Raw genomic sequence first — 17,027 nt, forward strand, 5'->3', positions numbered from 1 at the left:
TAACCCTGTCCACGCCTTTTCAGTGCAATTTAGTTTTTTAACGCCAAAAGAGGCTAAAAAACTTAGTTCTTTCAAAAATATATGTGCTCATTAATGTATATTTACTTCTTTCAAGTAATAAAGTATTCTTGTAAGTTTATAATATGCCATTGAAAATACATACGGGTAGGGGTTCGAATGCGGGTCGCCATGTTTCCCCCTCCATCTTGAAAGTACATTAGCCAAAGAGGGACATACCCGTAAATTCAAGCTTCGCCTTTCGCGTTTTAACACTCGATGGCACCGTGTCGAATGTGGACGAGGTCGAACTGGAAGCCATGTTAATCTTGGACTAAATCGGCCACCGTAGGAGTTAAATCGAAATCGGAATTGAGAGGAAGAGAAACTAAAATTCACTGGATGGTCATATACCTTTTAACCGCTAGATGGGGGAAAATATCACACAGTGTAGCTTTAAGAGTCCATGACTGGATCATTATTGCAGTGATTATTATGTTTCTAGCATGTTATATTTTTGCCAACAGTTCTTCTAATCCTAATTATCAACAAATTGATAAATCTGACAGAAAAGCCTAAAACCAATCACATACAAAGAAACAAAGGTCACGAAATGTCCAGTTGATGTCATTTAGCTATTCAATCAACATTAACCTTTGCCAGGCATCGCATTTCTCATGAGATTACAGCTGTAGTTGTGTTTACAGGTGTACAGATGCAGCTGTGTTTGCCCACTGTAGAGACAACAATATCATAACCTTTTGAGTTAAAACTCGTTGATTTTTTTCTAAACCTTGTGTCCGCGACTATAGAAAGTGAATGTGTTTCCATCAGTATGACTATGGCACTTGAATGTTTACATCGTGACTCAACTGGAAACAGAGCAGCTCCGGATCGATTGGTTCCTGAAGTGTGTGTTTGTCTCGTCAGATGCGCTGATACGGTCTCTAGAGGAGCTCCTCAAATTGTCCCACGGACATTTGAAAGTAAGTGCGGAACCGGCCATGATAAAGTTTTAACTACTGTACAAGATTAGCATACTCCCCTTCAGACTCTATGTTCTTTAAGACTGGGTGCACCCAAAACCGGTCTTTTAAAGAAAATGAAAAGCTCGTCTTCACTGGATGAGGAAGTGTCCGTGTTTTCTCAGCTGTCGCCACAAATGTTGGAGCTCTGAAACGTCACAGACGTCGCAAACTCGAGTCGCGGCTGATGTGAATGGTTTTGACTATTCGCTCACGAAATATTCACTTTTACGATTCGCTTTTTCTTTATGCTTCTGGTGTGAAAGGGCCTTTAAAGGGGTCATGAACTCAGAAATCTAATTTTCCTTGAGCTTTTCACATAAAAGAGGTCATCATACTATAAGAATATCCTGTAAGTTTCAGAATTGAAAATGTTCTTGTTCGTCCAAAAACTAAACCCAGAGAACGACTCATTGTGGAATGTGCCAAAAGACAGAAGCTTCTACAGAAGAAAATCAACGCCTACTTCATCATTGCAACTTTAGCCCCGCCCACTGGCATGTTAGTGAGATGACGAGGAGAGAACAGCATTATTTATTTGTATTCGGTACATTTCACTGTGGATTCTTTGGTAAATCAGTCGCAATTTCAGCGCAGGCTTTGTAAACAGACTTTTATGATACAGACGCAACAGTAATGCCACAACATGTGAGTAACCGTGTTAATTGTAATGGCTGATCTGTGACCAGTGATTTCTGATATGTAATGATTCATGAACAGTCAGATGTTCTTTGTCTGTGTGTCAGTAAATCAATTAGAAAGCTTCCTTTACAGTGCGAGTTTATCAGTGACTGAGTTCTGGACTTGAGCCGAAACTCCCATAATAATCACCAAATCTCTTATTTACACCAATCACAGCAGTGGACGTTTACACTGAAGTCTCACAGCAGCCAATCACAGCAGTGGGCGTTTACACTGAAGTCTCACAGCAGCCAATCACAGCAGTGGGCGTTTACGCTGAAGTCTCACAGCAGCCAATCACAGCAGTGGGCGTTTACGCTGAAGTCTCAAAGCAGCCAATCACAGCTGTGCGCGTTTACACTGAAGTCTCACAGCAGCCAATCACAGCAGTGGGCGTTTACACTGAAGTCTCACAGCAGCCAATCACAGCAGTGGGCGTTTACACTGAAGTCTCACAGCAGCCAATCACAGCAGTGGGCGTTTACACTGAAGTCTCACAGCAGCCAAACACAGCAGTGGGCGTTTACAATGAAGTCTTACAGCAGACACGCCCCTTCAAACAAAGTGTTCAAATCAGAGGCTAAAATCAGGGTAGGAAAAATTACTTTTATTTCTAAATTATGATGTAAAAATCATACTTAGTGCACCACAGGAAACAAAACAATGCAGTTCATGATCATGTAGGATGATCATGGCCATATTCCAGGATGAAAATGTCAAGATTCATCAGGCTCAAACTGTGAGAGAATGTTTGGGACGGAGCATGAAGAATAATTTTCACACATGAATCGGCACCTTTGAGTCCCTAAATTCATTGAAAGTCTTTGGTATGTGCTGGAGGAGACTTTACAGAGTGCTGGACTCTTGTATTGTCAATACAAGATCTTGACCAAAAATTGACACACCTCTTGATGGAAATAACATTACAACATTTATTTCCATCAATATTTGGTGCACACACATATATTATAAACTCAAACTTTTATGTTAGATGCGATTAATCAAGATTAATCAATTTGACAGCACTAATAAAATGCAATATATTTGAAGATTGGTGGTGTTGGGAAAGTATTACATAATTTTCAATGCTTCAGAGGAGTGACTAGACACTTTTCAGATCTATTAACATGGTTCTCAATCAACGGTAACAGTTGGTTCGTCCCAATTCGCCTACTTCTACCATGCCCTAGGCCTAGACGTACTATTTTCACCATAATGTAGTCTTTCCTCTTCATATTTAACTTCATACTCAATACTCAATGATTCTGACTAACATATTGGAGAGAAAAGAAGTAACATGTCAATCAGTCTTTTTTAATGCTGAAAAGTCTCCTTGTGTTTTTTTTTTTGCATACTGATATTTAAATGTTAATGGCCAAACACATATATTTAGCTATTTGTAGGTCAAGTTTAGTTCTGCCAGAAAGACTCGGGAGAATAAATACTGTGACAATTATCCATTTATTAACAACCCAGCAAGCAATAAAGTATATTGGCATAGGCCCCGTCCGTAGCTCGCAATCTGAGGGTCCGGACTCTGCATATCCTGCCTGAAGACGAAGGCAGAGGCGCAGCCGACCCCCACGTGAGGTATGGAAGGGACCATCCTGGTGGTGGTGGGGTGGATGTAGGGAAGGATTTGACTTGGAGGTGGTGGGGAGGATGGCGGTGAATGGGAGCGTCAGCATCTGCGAACTCAGACATGAGTAAGTACCGATCTTTTATACCCAGGTATTTAGCATGTGATTGGATAGATAAAATTAAAGTGACATGACGATTAAGTCTTCCTGGCAGAACTTACGCTAAAGCTTCCATATATTGATTATTAATCACTCCTTTTATCTAAACCTCTCTTCCCTAACCGACAGTCTAGCACATCCGGCATGCCTAGTTTTTTAGTACTTTTTATTTGTGTTTGTATTCTGAACCGAATTCTCCTTCAAAGTGCAACAGGGTTAATATTAATATTAGTTAATATCAGAATTTATACCAGAAAAAGGACCATCAGTGTACCTTTGGGGTACTCATTTCAGCATTTGGGACACACTTATTCAAATTTGACGGATAGTATGCAGCAAGTGACTTCTCTGATTGGTCAATCTCTCCTCAGAATTATGGGTAATGTAGTTATTTTTATGTAGCTTCTCTATGACAGCATATATCATCACTGAACAGCCTCAGAGTTCATGGTAGGTTTACACATTAAAGCCTTAGCTGCCTTTGATTTTGGCCCTAATGTTGATGCCTTTCTTCTGAAAGACCCTTCATGTCAGGATCATGCCTTGATGCTTTAAAACACTGGTTAGGTAGGAGCTCATACATAGTGGAACAGAGCTAATTTGTCCTTAAAGAAAGACTGTCAAATCTCTCTCTCTCTCTCTCTAAAAAAAAAAAGCGAGCCTGCATTAACGTTTGGACTGTGGTTAGTTGGCAGCAGAAACTGCCTGAAGCATTTGAGAGGAAAAGAAACAGTTGAGCTATTATGCTCCTGTTGAATTAAATGTCAGCTTACGGATGTTGATTGTACTGAATATCTCCGGCTTATGCATTTAAGAGTAAACCTGTATCCGGTAATGTGTTGAATGCAGCTTTGCCTCAGTACACGGTACTGTAGTGGAAGGCCTAATATTGACTGAGACTGAGGTCTCTTTCCTTACAGCCGTTATTGGACCTTTAGTCAGGGTAGATGATGCAATTTAATTTGATATGAATGAAAACGAGGCTGTGAGGGATAGATGATATAAAGTTTAGTTCAGTGCAAAAAAGATGGACACTCACTGTCTTTTATTGAAGTAAGTGAAGCCGCCAGTGTTCAAATATGGCGCTGACGTGAAGTGGAGCCGCGATATCAAGTTCCCGCGTAATCAATCACACACCCCTGAACTTTTTGTGAAATATGGAAATGTAGAAATTAAAGGTCCAATCTCCTCCCGAAAATGTCCGTTGGTGCCTCAGTGACCACTTCGCTCAGAGAAGCTGTCAATCATGATGTCATACCTCATTTTTTAAGCATCAAATAACTAACTAAAGACAAACTTCTTTAATATTTAATTTAGGACGTCTTCCGTAAGCTTGACAACCTTATTTCCGGTAAAAATAGCTTTATTGTGAAATATACTGCTATAGTGAAATAACATTCCACGTATTGTGATATCCGATCACCCCTACACCACCAGAGCATCTATTCCAAAAAGATAATAAATAAATAATAATGTCTGAACAGAAAAACCTCTTGTTGTGTTTCACAGACAAATCGCCACTGAGTCAAAGCTGTGAATGTTGTGTGCTGTTGATCTGAGAGCTGGAGGCAGGCGGACGGACGGGAAGGGTTGAATTAACCATCTGTTCTCATACACCTCTCATTATTCCTCTGCTGACATTCGCTGCTTTAGACGAGCTTTCAGCATCTCACTCCATAATATGCATTTTAAAACACTTCATATGATTTAGCACATGTGAATTAGTCCATTGTTCCTCAGAAGCTCAATAAAACCAACTGCTTATGTGTTTGAGTACTAAAGGGCACTAAAGGGCACTAAAATGTCCCATTATTTTCCATATTATGCAAGTGGGACTGGCAATGGGAGTTAAACTAAAATACTTTATTATTATCAGTACTGTGAGACTGTAAAAATTATCATGATTTTTAAAGACGGTTAAAGACTGTAAAAAATTATGCTACTGTTAACAGAAAGTTTACATGCTATATACGGTGAATCTAACCTTACATTTAATGTAATTTTACAGTAAAATGCCATTAAATGTACAGTTTTTGGAAGTGAAAAAAATGAATTCTCAGAATTTCCTGCGTGGCACTTCACATTTGATGTATTTTTGTTGAAATAACTGTTTCTTCTTAGTTTTTTCTATTCAGTTATGTACATTAGGTTTTTATGTTACATCTACCATTGTTAAATTAATGTTTATTGCATTTTTTAAATGTCATGTGTGTTACCGTGATGGTGTTTAGTGTTTGTGTGAATGACACTGTGCACCTTCTATATATTAGTATTGTCCTCCTCAAAGCTTTGATTCATCATGTGACTCTCATCTCCACTGTGATTGGTGGTTGTCAGTATCAAAGGTACATAACAGATATTGGTATTTCAATAGGTTGGTAATTTAAAGGAGCACGCCGACTTATTCACCGTATCCCCCAGAGATAGATAAGTCCATACATACCATTCTCATCTCCGTGCGTGTCATAACTCTGTCTGACGCACCCACCGCTAGCCTAGCTTAGCACAAAGACTGGAGGTAAATGGCTCCAGCTAGCCTACTGCTAAGTGACAAAATAACGCCAACATTTTCCTATTTACCTGTTGTGATGTGTATAGTTACATTGTGTAGTAAGACCGACGGAAAATTAAAAGTTGCGATTTTCTAGACCGATATGGCTAGGAACTATACTCTCATTCCTGCGTAATAAACAAGGAACTTTGAGCCGTACCATGAGTGCAGCGGCGCAATAATATTACGCAGCCCCTGAAAATAGGCTAACCTCCGTCAACATAACCAACCTGCTTGCACAGAGAGCGTGATGGGGATTATTTTCAGGAGTATACAGTATCGTTCCTAACCATATCGGTCTAGAAAATCCTAACTTTTAATTTTCCATTGGTCTTAGTACACGATGTAACTATACACATCACAACATGTAAATAGGAAAATGTCTGCGTGTTCCTTTAACATTATTTCAGTTAATAAAATACGGTTATTTACTGTAAATTTAACTTAAATCTGTAAAACCTGAAATGTTGCTACCGTATTTTTTACGGTAAAGTTCTGGCAACCGCAGCTGCTGTTTTTTTTTTACGTCAATTTTACGGGGATTTAAAAAAAAAGTGTAGTTATCATTAAAAAAAGGTAAAACATCCAGACCTATTGCAGTAATGCAATTTCAGTGCCTTTAAGGGATAGTTCACCCAAAAAAATGTATTCTGTCATCATTTACTCACCCTCAAGTTGTTCCAAACCTGTACGAGTTTCTTTGCTCTGCTGAACACAGAAGATATTTTGAAGAATGTGTGTAATAAAGCAGATTTATTTTTTCCCCTACTATGGTAGTCAATGGTTGCTCTGTCTGCTTGGTTACAAGCATTCATTAAAATATCTTCTTTTGTGTTCAGAAGAACAAAGAAACTCGTACGGGTTTGGAACAACTTGAGGGTGAGTAAATGATGACAGAATATTATTTTTTGGGTGAACTATCCGTTTAAAATGTGCTTAAGTGTCATGAAAATAAAACGGCAAAATAATGACATTTAAAGTTTCTACAGCATCTTTCAGACTGCAAATTCTAATTGTGTTTCATATAGGAATTATGGGAGTTTCGGCTCGAGTCCAGAACTCAGTCACTGATAAACTCGCACTGTAAAGGAAGCTTTCTAATTGATTTACTGACACACAGACAAAGAACATCTGACTGTTCATGAATCATTACATATCAGAAATCACTGGTCTCTGATCAGCCATTAGAATTAACACGCTTACTCACATGTTGTGGCATTACTGTTGCGTCTGTATCATAAAAGTCTGTTTGCAAAGCCTGCGCTGAAATTGCGACTGATTTACCAAAGAATCCACAGTGAAATGTACCGAATACAAATAAATAATGCTCTTCTCTCCTCGTCATCTCACTAACATGCCAGTGGGCGGGGCTAAAGTTGCAATGATGAAGTAGGCGTTGATTTTCTTCTGTAGAACCTTCTGTCTTTCGCCACATTCCATATTGAGAAACACTGCTGAAAGATTGTGACGAGCAATTAAAGAGAGGTAAAGAAACTGACGCACGTACTAACAATAGGTAGAGACGTGACACTGAACGCAGCTGACCCTGCACAGTTTATACAGATAAATCGTGCAAGTGCGCAGATCTTTATTTGTCTGTTTAGTTGTTGTGCAGATCAGATTGTTCTTCCCATCTCCTATAAAAAGCCTCTTGCTTCACAGAGATTGCTGCTCAACAGATTTTTCTCACTGAAGTGACACCTCGGGGGCCGACGCACTCGTATCGAGCAGATTGGGTGATTTCAGGCGATTGGTCATCTTCCTCTCGGTCTCTCTGCTGAGGAGATCCAGCGAGGTGTTAAAAGTTGATTAGGTGTCTAAAGGTCATATAGCCGAAGCTGTCACTATCCCAGAGGACCGCAGTCACAGACTTAATGAGCCGAATCCTGCTGTATTTACTTAATGGAGCCCCGGCACATTGGCCATACGGGCCTGGAGACGAACCGCTGTAGCGACAAATGCTCTAATTGACAAAAACCCTAGCCTGGAAGATTATCGACAGCTAGTGCAGCGAGTAGATCCGAATCTTTCGTGATATCTTACGGTTACAACATCCCTGTGATAAAAAAGTCTGGAATGCACTAATCATGCACACAGTCCTCTTGAATGTTTGAGGCAATGTAAATGAATGCATGAAGTATGTATGTAACAAAGTAATGGGGCCAATTCAACCGCAGAGATCAGTCCTGCAGGCCTTCAGTCAATGTCCACAACGTGTCACACAACATTACTTTCACACGCTATTGCTCAGTGTCATCAATATTGTCTTACTGTTTTTTTTTCTGTTCACCCGTTAACACATCAGCTGCCGAGTAACAGTGTTTTTATGAGGTGTGTTTGCTCGAGTCGAGCATCACTACTACCTAGGGCTGCACGATTTGAGGAAAACATCTATTTGTGTTTTTTCTGATTGCATTAAAAACAATCCTGGTAGCTTGTTTTTAGGGCTCTGAAATGTAGACCAAATAGTGTGATTATATATCAATATGGCTATAAAATAATAATGTACTGATAACACTGTACTGTTTTATTTAAACCCCTTTTCTCATATACCCTTTATTTCATTTTTATTCTTCAATTTTACTTTTTTATTGTATTTAACCTTTTTATGATTACTATTTATTAATCATTTTTATGTTAAGCACTTTGAATTACCACTGTGTAAGAAATGTGCTATATAAATAAACTTGCCTTGTCCTGAATAATAACTATATTATTGTTAATAATAATAACCATAATGTACTGATCTCACTGTACTGTTTCATTTAAACCCTTTTTCTCACATTACCTTTATTTAATTTTCCTTTTTTTCCAATTTTACTTCTTTTTTATTGTTTTGTTTAACTTTTTTATGATTACTATTCATAATTAATCATTTTTATGTAAATCACTTTTAATTACCACTGTAAGAAATGTGTTATATAAATAAACATAAAAAACAACAGCTAATAATTAATATATTCTTTTTTTTACTAATTATGCAAAAAAAATCATTAGTAATATTAGTATTAGTCTAATACTGATATCTTAATTTCTTAATTTACAAGCCATGTCATATTTTGGGTTTTATTTTGAATAATCACGCAACCCTCACTGCTATTGCACATAGGGTTACTGTCACGTAACTCTTCCTGAACCATTTGTACTTTTCAAAATAAATGAACTTCAGCTTGTCATCTGGTGGATGAAAAAACCCCCAGACTTACATAAAACCATATCTAGAGAGCAGAATATCACAGACGGCCCTGTTGACACGGGTCAGTAAGAGACCTAGCTTAGCATCATGCTAACAAATACTCCGGCCTGCATTGCTATTCCAGAACCCCCTTGCATCTCGGCAGTCAGTTTTACAAAGGCAAGCATTACTCTTGGTTAAATGTAAAAGCGTGGTTTTAAATACTCCAGTGTTGTGTCATCTTTGAGGGAAACATTTTTGAAGCCAAGCTGTTGGCCAACCAGACTGCTGTTGGCCAAGATTACACAATAACTCATTATAGTAATTAGCCGTGGGCCGGTAGGCACCTCTATCTTTTAAGCTGTAGCGTACCCTCACTTTTTCTAGTGTACCGGCATTTCTCACAAGTTGCCGGTGTAGTGACAAATTGTGACAACCCCCACCCCCCCCCCCCCCCCGTTGTGTGAACATGTTATTGTAGTTCTAGACTAAATGTGAGCATTTATTAATCTAACTTGCACAATAAAGATTCAGTACTCCTCAAAATGAATAAAATCAGTCAAATGTAAAATCAGAGTACTATGCAAACCTCCAATAATTAAATGTTAACTAAAACAAATATTTGTATGCATTTAATCTACCTTTATTGACCAATGTCTTGCTGCTGACCTTCAATGATTCAGTTAAACCATGAGCGAAAATTACTCGATTTTTAGTTTTTATTGGTAAAACTTTTTTCTCCTGCGTACTATTCTTCCATTATCCAGAATGGCAGCACAGATGAAAGGTTTGTTTGAGCTGCGCCCTCTACTGTACATGCGTGAATTTGCATTTTTACCTTTTGGTATGAAGAGTTTCTTTACACAAAAATATAAATATTTTAATTTTAACAAAAAACAAGCCCAGCCCAGGTGAGAAAAAGTAACGCAATCAGTAACACAATATTGTAATGCATTACATGTCAAAGTAAATTTCCCCAACATTGTATATCCCCCATGTTAAAATGCCCAACTTTACAACAGAATAAAATATGCCTGGTACAAAAAGTGGTTTAGGTCTATACGGCTAATTTTGCCCTTCATGACAACTGTGAGGGTGGTGAATTTTATTTATAACTCATCCGTTTAAATTATATTAAGCCTTAAAGTTCTGCATAATTAAGGCCCGGTTTCACAGACAGGGCTTAGACTAAGCCAGGATTAGGCCTTAGTTCAATTAGGACATTTAAGTAACTTTTATAAACGTGCCCAAGAAAAAAACATTACTGGTGTGCATCTTGAGATAAAACAATGCCACTGACATATTTTAAGATTTGTCAGTGCAAGACTCTTTCAGTTAAAACAGCTCAAACATGCATTTTAGTCTAGGATTAGCTTAAGCATTGTCTGTGAAACCGGGGGTAAGGGCGTGGCCACTTGAGATTGGTTGCTGCTGGTTTCAGCACTAACAATCACCTCAGCTCCACCCATGTCCCGCCTCTTTGCCCATTTTAGGTTATCCGGGAGTGATGCGCTGCCAAGATGGCAACGGCCGGCTCAGCCCACTTTGGACTTCGAAAATGCTCTTCAGAAAACAATGGGTGACGTCACGTCCATAGTTTATGGTTCAACACCCATCACATCACAGTTTTTCTCCAGTGAAAACTGAACGTCAAGACAGTTTATAAAATGTTATTTTCATTCAACTAAAAATTTGAGTTGATACAAAGAAAGAGATTACGTTTGTTCAACAGAACCTAAGCTGATTTGACAACCCCCACCCCAAGGGGGAGTACCGGCACTTTATTGTATCCACTGCAAGCCCTGGTAATTAGGCTCACATGAATCAGACAGACTGGGCATCAGCATTCAGGATTGAGGGTGTGAAATCACGCCTGACCGTCAAACTGGTGTTGCAGTCGGGTCAGCGCTCTCAAAACGAGGAGGTATCTGCCTGTCTACATTAGTTAAGAACAATGGGTGCAACAAAACAACACAATCATTGTTTTGTTCAGCTAGCCTCCACGTTCTCCAGGGAGTTTCCTCGTTTCAGATGTGCCACGTGTCAGGTCTGACAGTGATGAAATCTGCTCTGAAAAATAAAAAGATTCGGCTCTGTTCATAATTGTACATCAGGATGTGGCCTGAGACTCGAATCTATCATCTTGTCTCAAGAGACAAAGGATCTTCATTAGTCTGGTGCTTTTTCCTCCAGCGACTTTTGATCTGACAGAAGCCTTGACTAATTCCGCCTTTTGGTATGTATCTGCTCGACTGGTGCATTATGGTCCTGAAGTACATTCTCATCCTGCCTTGGTCAATCTTTACCTTTTATCTTTTAGCTGCTCTATTGCTCAAAGCGTTTTAGAATCTACACCATTTCAGAACAGAGAGCGATTAAATAGAAGAAGGAAGAGGAGAAATTAAAGCAATTTCTGGGACCTGCTGTCTTTGGCCAGAAATACGCAGAACGCAGACACAAATGCTTGGCCAACATTTGACATATTAACATGTATTCATGAGTTGCTGTGGTGGTAACAAACCTCAGTACTCAAGGGTGCAATAGAGTTCTCATTAAATATTTGTGCCATTAACTCTTTCCCTGCCAGCGTTTTATTTTTAGGTTGCCAGCATTTTTGATCATATTCACAAAACTTTCATGGCCCCATGAATATCTGAACATACAATATATCAAAAGAATGAACAGAGCCTCTGCTGTTAAACCACAAACAAACAAACAAATGTTTTTTATTCTAGCTTTGTTTTTTTTTGTTTTTTTATCAACAGCAATGCTTCTCTCTGCTCCTTCTAGGCCCGGTAGCATAAACTGCTCCGTTAGTCATCAAATTATATTCGTTAAAGGGTTAGTTCACCCAAAAATGAAAATTCTGTCATTAATTACTTACCCTCATGTCGTTCGACACCCGTAAGACCTCCGTTCATCTTCAGAACACAAATGAAGATATTTTAGTTGAAATCTGATGGCTCTGAAAGGCCTCCATTGGCACAATGGCACGGTTCACTCTCAAGACCCTTAAAAGGTACTAAAGACGTCGTTACAAAGTCCATCTCACTACAGTGGTTCTACAATAACTTTATGAATCGGCGACAATAGATTTGTACGCAAAAAAAACCTAAATAACGACTTACATAGTGATGACGATTTCAAAGCACGGCCTCATGAAGCTTCGAAGCGTAATGAATCAGTGAGTCGATTCAGCGGTTTGAATCGCCAAATTTCAGCAGTTTGGCGGTTTGACACGCGATCCCAATCATCATTCGGCTCACTGATTCATAACGCTTCGAAGCTTCATGAGGCCGTGTTTTGAAATCGTCATCACTATATAAGTTGTTATTTAGGGTTTTTTTGCGCACAAAAACTATTGTCGCCGATTCATAAAGTTATTTTAGAACCACTGTAGTGAGATGGACTTTGTAACGACGTCTTTAGTACCTTTTAAGGGTCTTGATAGTGAACCGTGCATTGTGCCAATGGAGGCCTTTCAGAGCCATCAGATTTCAACTAAAATATCTTCATTTCTGTTCCGAAGATGAACGGAGGTCTTACGGGTGTCGAACGACATGAGGGTAAGTAATTAATGACAGAATTTTCATTTTTGGGTGAACTAACCCTTTAAGACTGTTAAAAACGTACATTGGCCTAATTTGATACCAAAAAGTAAGTCTGATTGTCCCTTGACTAACTATTAGTGGGTCATACTGGATCGGAAGTGCACGATAAATACATTTATTGTCTCACAAAAGAAAGAATCGTCTCTGAACAGCCTAAACTTGACCCTCAAACACGTCATTGTTTGACGACTGCTTCTCAAATCTCAGAGTTCAACGCGGGATTTGCGAAACACTTGCTCTTGAAAGATGGGTCAGTACTCAGTTTATTTGGCCCAGCTCCTCAGAATTACAACCTGTAAGTATGAATAATTTTTGATGTATATATTTTCTACCGGGTGTTCAAAATACGCAGTTTTATATTGTGTAAGTTTCCGGCTAACTCACGTTATTACTGTCTTACTGAAATACTTCTGCTCATCAGCTGTGGGCCACCATCACCTAAAACTGAGTCTATTAATGCAGATTGTCTGTCGCTCTTACTACATTGAGTAAAGATAAAGGATGGAGCAAGATTTGTTTTGCAAACTTTAATGTTACATCAGTCATTCACGTTAATGCTGGGCTAACGTATGCGCTGTTATTGTTACAGTTCCCGCATGTGCATCGCAATAAATTAGAAACACACACATGGGTTTGTTGATGGACACACACTTGTTAATGCTGATGGTGAGGAATTACGCTGCAACATCTCATAATGAACCTCAAACTGAGTAGCGTATCATTGAGACACTTCCTGCTTAATTCGTTCTTACGATGGAGGTTCAGGTTTAATAATTAGTTCTTCCAATGTTTCATCATCGGACTCGCGCTCGGATTGATACGGTAAAATCAACGCCGTCTTTACAGTGTGTACAATCACTGAGCTTTAGGAAGCCTCCGGAGCTGAAGTTCAGTTATGGTAATGGGTGTTTATCTTCCGAAACAAGCATTGTAAGCGGTAGACCAATCACAACACACTGGGTCATCTGACCAATCAGAGCAGAGTAGCTCACAGAAAGGAAGGATTTAGAGAGACTGATTCATCCAACGAGTCGTTTTAAAATCATTGAAAAATGTGGGGATGTGCAATGTATATCATGAGAAAATGACCTTTGATGCAAGTAAACCAGTTGTAGGAGACTACAAAACAACATTAGAAGCCTTTAAAATAGCATAATAGGGGCACTTTAAGACACTGTCCTAACATAATGGCTATGTTTATTCAACTGGCCTGGTAATTTCGCTTGTTTTTGGATCTGGATAGTCTGTACTCTTCCAGAAGATGTGTAACAGCGCCCCCTACCGTATAACAGTGAAAACACCAATTTCGACCCCCTGCCAAAGAATTACGCCCCCTCTAGGAAGCATTTGATATACATTTTTACATGATTTGTTAAATTTAATTGGCCGATTTTGTCGAAGTAATTTCATACATTGTACTTATGAAAAAAGCTATTTTAGATAAAAGGGGAAACTTCACGCTTTGCTTAACTTCTTCCTCTGCCTCTATATTTATACTAACTTAAGAAGAATCACAGATAATGAGAGGTGAAGAAACCGATGATTGTCACAAAAGGTAAATAAAATGTGTTATGTCTTATCAAGAAAACTGTAATTAATGTTTAATCTTGACATTTGCAATCTGTGGCTCTTTCAATCAGAGCTCTGTACTGATTAACACACATATTAGAGTTGCTAATTAAAGAAAGAGGCATTTTAATAAACCCTAGTGTAAACCCCACGTGTGCTGGAGAGGCTCAGTCTGCAGCCTGCCAATTAGAGGGAATTTTATTGGAGCTTGCTGCATCTGAAGTGTGACTGGAATAACAACAATTCTCAAAATGGCATATTTCATCTTGCTCTTCGCCGCATGGCACGGGGTCCGCAACGCAGCCTCGGAAATTTTGGTGCAAGGAGGCTCCCTGGCAACGATTGAGCCAGAGACGGCAAGAGAGGGAGAGAGCGGATGAGTGACACGCTCTCTCATATCTGCACTCCAGGGAAATAACCCCGTAATCCAGCATGCACTATTACATTGACAGGCAATGGGCTTCATCCAGCGAGGATATGAAAGCCCCCCCCGCTTATGATTCAAATAGCAGGAAAAGTAACAAAACGAGAGTGACGCAGTGACTCTCCACACGGGCGTCGCGTCAGTGAAAGTCATGAGTGATCTTAAAGCGATGTGGCACATGAGTTGAAGGAGCTCAGAGGACGTCTGTCGCCTCGGTGTTTACCTGCTGCTGCTGACACGGCCCTAACAACCTTTCGTTTTTCCACGCCGCACTTCTAGCGCTCCGTCCCTGGCTTTCCTCATTATCTTTTGAACTCTTCGCAAGTGACAAGGAGAAACAGAAAAGGTATTGCTGGTATGTGGGCGGCTCTGCCAGTTTGTCTCCAACAGGCCACCGAATCATCGACACATGCGAAATCAGCTTAACTACAGTTTCCTTTGGTCACAAACAAAAATGTACTGTGTGCACAGTAATGCATTTTACTGAAATAACAATTCATGATACTTTCTAATCTCCTAATTAAATAAATACGACATTGTTGTTAAGAATAGCTAATTAAATAAATAACACTACATGATAAAGAGAAGGCTTCAAAATTCAAATAGATCCGTATCGGCCCCAAAAATCCACATTTCTTCGTCAACCACTAAAAGGAGCATTTGAACAGCTTTACACCCCAAATAACACATTTCTGTAAGGGAGAATTGGCACTAAACATCAAATATAAATATATAAGTAAGGCTGCTCGATTATGGCAAAAATCATAATCAAGATTATTTTGCTCGAATCACGTTTACTTAACACGATTATTGATGGGTGATGTGATCAAAGACTTATTTCATGATATGGGTATTTTAAATGTGAATGATTTCAATACTTCAGCAAAAACTAATACTAGGGTTAATTAATGTAAGTAAAAGTCCTCAAAAAAGATACGGAAGACAATTAAACAGTCAGCAATGCAATAAGAAAAAAGAAGCTATTACAAACAAAACCGACATAAAATACAACACAAGTAATAGCCCACAACAGAAACTGAATAAAGTAATCAGACTAATCCTTATTAAAACCACAGTTTATTCATTCAAGGTCAGTGAAAGATTTTCTCTTTGTCTTATGTTGTTTGATTAACAATTACTACAGCAGATTTATTAGGCTGCTGTCACTTTAAGAGCAGCACGGATCCAATAAACTGTTACACACGTGCTCTTTCTCAGTGTTTACATTCACTTAAAGGTGCCCTAGAATGAGTTGAAACAATATTTTCAATTGTTCTCTGATATCTACATAGAGGGTATGTGACTTATTTAAGGGCAAAAATTGTCCAGATACGGTTTTACAGGTCCATTTACAACCCTAGAAATTGTCCCTAGAATGAAATGGTCTGTTTTTGCCTTATTTGGACGGGTCATGAATATTAATGTGGAGTTCTGCTCTGATTGGCTGTTTCACTGCGTGGCTAATTTCAGTAGTTTCAGTGCCAACAAACTCATCATGGCAATGGAGAGATTATGCATCCAACCTTATATGTTTGATCCTGTTTCTGACGAAGATACAGATTTTTAGTTTTGAGATTGGAAATGAACGCTTCTGAGTGGTAAGTCTAGTCTTTATTTTCAGTAAGACCTGCAAAACGTAACCTCAGTACTATAACTACAGCCTATATGTGAACTAGCATATAACATTACATGTTATCTCATAACGTCAGCAGTCACAACTTTTGTTTTTATCATTCTGAAAATATTTTAACTATTGTAATGCGTCACCGTATGATTTTACAATAATAGCTTCTTCACTTTGAGTCACAAACTCTAAACAGTGAACTGGGTAACGTTAGCACGTAAATATGTTGTTTGTACAGTACCGTAATGTTTTTTTTAACAAATTGACTAGATGCCTTGTCAAATGACTATAGTTTCAATTTAAGTGGTGGAGAAGGTGACGTTAGCTAGAAGGATTGGGTGAGCTATAAGCATCTAAACTAACATAGTTAGCTCCTGAGTTATGTGTTGTTGATGAAATATAGGCTAAATTATAATTCTATCCGACAAAAGGGATTGCCATATGCATCTATGGGTGTATTTTGTTGTAGATTTATATGACAACACTGGCAGGAAATAATATTAACCTTTGTCATTTGTCAAACTGTTATGTATGCTACTTGGAGTTTCCAATTGTTACTGTACTAGCATCTTGCGTTGGATCTAGACAACATAGGGGATATCATCGTTAATGTTTTCTCACTAAGAAACTT

The 17,027-nt window shown here is 38.8% G+C and overlaps 1 protein-coding gene across 1 annotated transcript in view; it reads right to left on the bottom strand.

Annotated features, from left to right (window-relative positions):
* nexmifb (neurite extension and migration factor b) overlaps nucleotides 1–17,027 on the bottom strand; it is a 127,905-nt gene that overhangs the window by 31,761 nt on the left and 79,117 nt on the right. The gene's annotated exons all lie outside the window — the stretch shown is intronic.

This window comes from Gobio gobio (assembly GCF_949357685.1).
Source record: "Gobio gobio genome assembly, chromosome: 16".
Taxonomy (NCBI): Eukaryota; Metazoa; Chordata; class Actinopteri; order Cypriniformes; family Gobionidae; genus Gobio; species Gobio gobio.